Consider the following 5267-nt stretch of genomic DNA (forward strand, 5'->3'; position numbering starts at 1 on the left):
GCAGGTGAGGCCGCCTGGGCGAGGTACTGGTCATACTCCCCAGTTGTATCCCCCGACCAAGAGTCTGAAGCTCCAGGACACTGCCCTTGAGGCGGTTAGAGGTGGGATCCCTCGCTCAGTCCGAGGGAAGAGCCGAACCTGGAGGGTAAACAGATGATGATGATGATGATTGTCATGCTTCCTGTCGTTCGCATTACCTTCCAAATTGACATTTAGTAAATTGCGATCTCCCGCTACAATCACATTCCTTACATTCGTTTCCCACATAGCTGATTATCTTATCAAATAGTTCTGAACCAGCGTCAGCGCTTCCTTTCCCGATCTGTACACTCGAAAGACACCAAATTGTCTATTATCTTCGGTCATGATACGCATTAGACTACTAGCAGACAAGCAATGAACAAAATAAAAATATATGTGTCTAGAATTGATCAAACTTAACGCTGTTACCACATAGCCTCTGTGGCGCAATCGGCTAGCGCGTTCGGCTGTTAACCGAAAGGTTGGTGGTTCGAGCCCACCCGGGGGCGGCAACTTTTTAAAGCACAGTGCAACACTAGACGGTCCTAGAACAGATGTTTCACTGCAGAAATATGTGGGCCCCCCTCTGTGGTGTAGTGGTTAGCGTGATTAGCTGCCACCCCCGGAGGTCCGGGTTCGATTCCCGGCTCTGCCACGAAATTTGAAAAGTGGTACGAGGGCTGGAACGGGGTCCACTTAGCCTCGGGAGGTCAACTGAGTAGAGGTGGGTTCGATTCCCACCTCAGCCATCCTGGAAGTGGGATGGTACCTAACTTAAGGCCACGGCCTCTTCCTTGCCTATCCCTTCCAATCTTCCCATCCCTCCACAGCATAGCAGGTGAGGCCGCCTGGGCGAGGTACTGGTCATACTCCCCAGTTGTATCCCCCGACCAAGAGTCTGAAGCTCCAGGACACTGCCCTTGAGGCGGTAGAGGTGGGATCCCTCGCTAAGTCCGAGGGAAAAACCGAACCTGGAGGGTAAACAGATGATGATGATGATGAATATGTGGGCCCCTACGATAGTCCGGACGGCACACCCTGGAAACACCGCAACGTGACGAATGTGTGCATGTCCTTTGTTCTTATCGGTATGGAGATATACAGATGAATACAAGGCATCATCTGATCAGGAGTAGGATAGCGTCACCATGACCATACAATCTTTCCAGTTCTACAAGGATCTGTACTATATTGCAAACAAGGAAAATACTCATAGAGTTGATATTCGTAAATCTTCATAGGAGACAGTTCGAATTAAAGTGAAGTTGCTCCAGTTAGGCTCAACCTACAGGAATCCAGTAAGATATGCCAGATATTTTCGATTCCGGAGGTCAAATCGACTGCATCACTATTTATCTACCGAAGGCTTTTGTTGTGGTTCAAACGCGGCTGAGGTAGACAGATTTTTGAAGGGTGCGATGTCGACATAAAAAAAACTTCTTTTTTCCTTCTTACTTAGTCTGTTCACCGTCCAGGGTTGATTTTGGGGCATATCTCTGTCCAAGGAGATTATAATATCACCTTTTCCCTCGCTTCATGCATAGCAGACCAAGAGAAAATTGAGTGGCAGTGTCCTGGATGTGGGACATTTGGTCGGGGAAGCACCAGTACCTTGTCTTGGCGGTCTCACATGCTATTCTAAACAGGGGCCTTGTGGGGGATGGGAAGATGGGAAGAGATAGGGAAGGAAACGGTGATAGCCTTACGTTCGGTGCCATTCCAACATTTGCCTGGGGGAGAACTGGGAAGCCACAGAAAATCACGTCGAGGATGGCTGAGGTGAGAATCAAACCCCCACTACTCATTTGATCTCCCGAGGCTGAGTGACACCATCCCAGACCTCGTACCGTACCACTTTCCAAGTTTCGTAGCAGAGCCAGGATTCGAACCCGGGCTCCCGGGAATGGCAGCTAATCGCACTAACCACTACACCACAGAGGCGGACAAAGCTCAACAATCAAGAAATAATATTAACAGATAAAATCTAAATAAAATATACAAGATTAGCAACTGCATGTTGTAAATAGTAAATAGGCATACTGTATCGTATCGTATCGTATCGTATCGTATCGTATCGTATCGTATCCTAATCTGTTTACCCTCCAGGATCGGTTTTTCCCTCGGACTCAGCGAGGGATCCCACCTCTACCGCATCAAGGACAGTGTCCTGGACCGAGGCAATGAGACGAGGGATACAACTGGAGAGGATGACCATACCTCGCCCAGGCGGCCGCACATACTATGGTGAACAGGGGCCTTGCGGTGGGATGGGAAGATTGGAAGGGATCGACAAGAAGGAGGGAAAGAAGCGGCCGTGGCCTTAAGTTTGGTTCCATCCCGGCATTCACTTGGAGGAGAATTGGGAAACCACGGAAAACAACTTCTAGGATGGCTGAGGAGGGAATCGAACCCACCTGTACTCAGTTGACTTCCCGAGGCTGAGTGGACCCCCTTCCAGCCCTCGTACCACTTTTCAAATTTCGTGGTAGAGGCGGGAATCGAGCCCGAGCTTCGGGGATGGCAGCTAATCACACCAAATACTACAACACAGACGGGTCCTCTAGTAACTTAATTAAAACTTGCGATAGCAGAGCACTCTCAGAATATAATGTATTAAGTACATGCGACACATGAGCACATAACTGGAAAACGTATACACTGTTAGAGAGATGCTGGCATCATTGAACAAAGAAATGTAGAGGGGTCGACGTACCTTCACAAACCAGTTCTGCCTCTAAACACACCTTAAATATTACACAGGAGTACTGACACGTTCTGAAACACATACACAGTAGTGTATCAGGACCGGGCGCATCAGTAATAATAAAATAACAGTAAGTCCTAATACCGTATGTACATGATATACTGGTACTTGCCGTCACGACGAGGTGGCCGAGTGGTTAAGGCGTTGGACTGCTAATCCAATGTGCTCTGCACGCGTGGGTTCGAATCCCATCCTCGTCGATTGTAGAATTTTGTGTCGAACCACATATGATGCTTTTGAAGTATAAAAGTATAATAGCAAAAAAATGTTTCTAATCGGTGCCGTTAGGGTGCAGACACTACTAGGTGCATAGGTTCTTATTCATTCATATTGATACGTGCTGCCCGCCTCTGCTGTATATTGGTTAGTGTGATTAGTTGCTACCCTCCCTCCCCCATAGGACCGGGTTCTATTCCCGGCTCAGCCACGAGATTTAGAAAGAGGTACTAAGACTGGAACGGGGTCCACTCAGTCTCGAGAGGCAATGCTGCTGGAGACGGGGCTCGATTCCCACTTAAGCTATCCTGGGAGTGGTTTTCATTGGTTTTTCTCCTCTCCTTCAGTCTAATGCCGGTTGGGTACCTAACCGTAGGCCACGGCCGCTTCATTGCCTATCCCTTCCAATCTCCCATCCACCGGCAAGGCCCTTTCAGCATAATAGGTGAGGTCGCCTTGGTCAGGTACTGTTTCTCCTTTCCAGACGTACCTCCGGTGCAAAGTCTCACGCTCCAGGATACTGCATTTGAGGCGGTCCAGGTGGGATCTCTCGTTAAGTAGGAGAGAAAAAGCAACCCTCGGCGTTTAACGGTTTAAGAATGAAATGAGAATCTGGAACAATACTCAATAATCAAAGTAAAAGAACGTTGTTTTGATTGTTTAGTGCTTCAACCAATGTCCTGTATATATTATATTAATATTGTATCTTCTTCTTAATCTGCTTACCCTCCAGGGTTGGTTTTTCCCTCGGACTCAGGGAGGGATCCCAAATCTACCGCATAAAGGGCAGTGAGACATTGAGTCGGGGTATACAACTCCTATGCTGAACAGCAGCCTTGGTGCGGGATGGGATGATTTCAAGGTGGAGACAAGGAAGAGGGAAGGAAGTGCCTGTGGCCTTAAGTTAGGTACCATCCCGGCATTTGCTTGGAGGAGAAGTGGGAAACCACGGAAAACCACTTCCAGGATGGCTGAGGTGGGAATCGAACCCACCTCTACTCAGTTGACCTCCCGAGGCTGAGTGGACCCCGTTCCAGCCCTCGTACCACTTTTCAAATTTCGTGGCAGAGCTGGGAATCGAACCCGTACCTCCGGGGGTGGCAGCTAATCACGCTAACCACTACACCACAGAGGCGGACCGTACATAATATATTTATTTGAATATCATACACAGTAACGTTACATCATATAACGTTACCCCGCATTGAGCTCTGATACGAGTTCGATTTCTCGGCTGAATAGTCAGCGTAGAGGTTCTGGACTCAGGGCGTCCCGGGTACGATTCACGGTCAGGTCGAGGATTTTTACCTCGCCTCATTGATTCCCGGGAGATGGGGACTTTATGATTGTACCAACACCTTATTCTTCATATTCAGGCTGATTTATTTTATGACAAATGACAGTGATACGTGAAATTGCCAAGAAGGGATGTGGCAGAACTGGTTTGTGAAGGTACGTCGACCACTCTACATTATTATTATTATTATTATTATTATTATTATTATTATTATTATTATTATTATTATTATTATTATTATTATTATTATTATTATTATTATTATTATTATTATTATTATTATTATTATTATTGTTCCGAGGTATCTGTGGAACAGCAGAGGTGAAAGAAGGTGCGGGGGTGAACAGGTCTCAGAATACGAAATTAAAGTTAACATAAAATTTAACAAGGTTATATTTTCTTAGCAAAATCAAGAAATAACAAGAATGGCAGGTACAGAGTAGCAAGGTAACAAATGTACAATTACAGTATTCACAGGATTTGGGCTTCGAGCCCCGGACTCACAATTCTTGAGCAATTAGCCCAACTTTACCCAAAAAAAACAAGATTCGACAAAGGGGCAGAAGACCCCAATCATGTTCAGAAGCACTTGCTCCCAATTACAAGGTAAAGCCTCCTCGAGGCACCCAAAATCAATTTCAAAAGAGCGATCCGCTCTCAAAGTTTAAGCCTAACAAAGTCCACACCAAACTCAACTTTCAAGCTGTCCTCCAAGGACATAGACACAGGGGTAAAAGATACCCAACCTACTGAGGCCTATTAAGTGAAGAAACAGAAATATTACATGGCCTCGACAATACCAATTTGAAAGGAGGCGAAGTTGCACTCCTAATACATTTTGTTTAAAACCTACTTGGCACTAGGCCGTTAATGCAAGGGCTAATCCCATACTAAGGAGGTGACTTATATGAGAAGACAATTTACATTACGCTAGACAGGAAGAAACGGTTGAGAAAATAAGTTCACCTC

General features: G+C 46.3%; 2 non-coding genes across 2 annotated transcripts; both read left to right on the forward strand.

Annotated features, from left to right (window-relative positions):
- The first annotated feature begins 456 nt into the window (after positions 1 to 456).
- Positions 457 to 530, forward strand: TRNAN-GUU (transfer RNA asparagine (anticodon GUU)). The gene has a single exon. It is a non-coding gene; the product is annotated as a tRNA-Asn (tRNA).
- Positions 531 to 2903: 2373 nt separating this feature from the next.
- On the forward strand, positions 2904 to 2985 carry TRNAS-GCU (transfer RNA serine (anticodon GCU)). The gene has a single exon. It is a non-coding gene; the product is annotated as a tRNA-Ser (tRNA).
- The last annotated feature ends 2282 nt before the right edge of the window (positions 2986 to 5267 follow it).

Source organism: Anabrus simplex, chromosome 6 (assembly GCF_040414725.1).
Source record: "Anabrus simplex isolate iqAnaSimp1 chromosome 6, ASM4041472v1, whole genome shotgun sequence".
NCBI classification, from domain to species: Eukaryota; Metazoa; Arthropoda; class Insecta; order Orthoptera; family Tettigoniidae; genus Anabrus; species Anabrus simplex.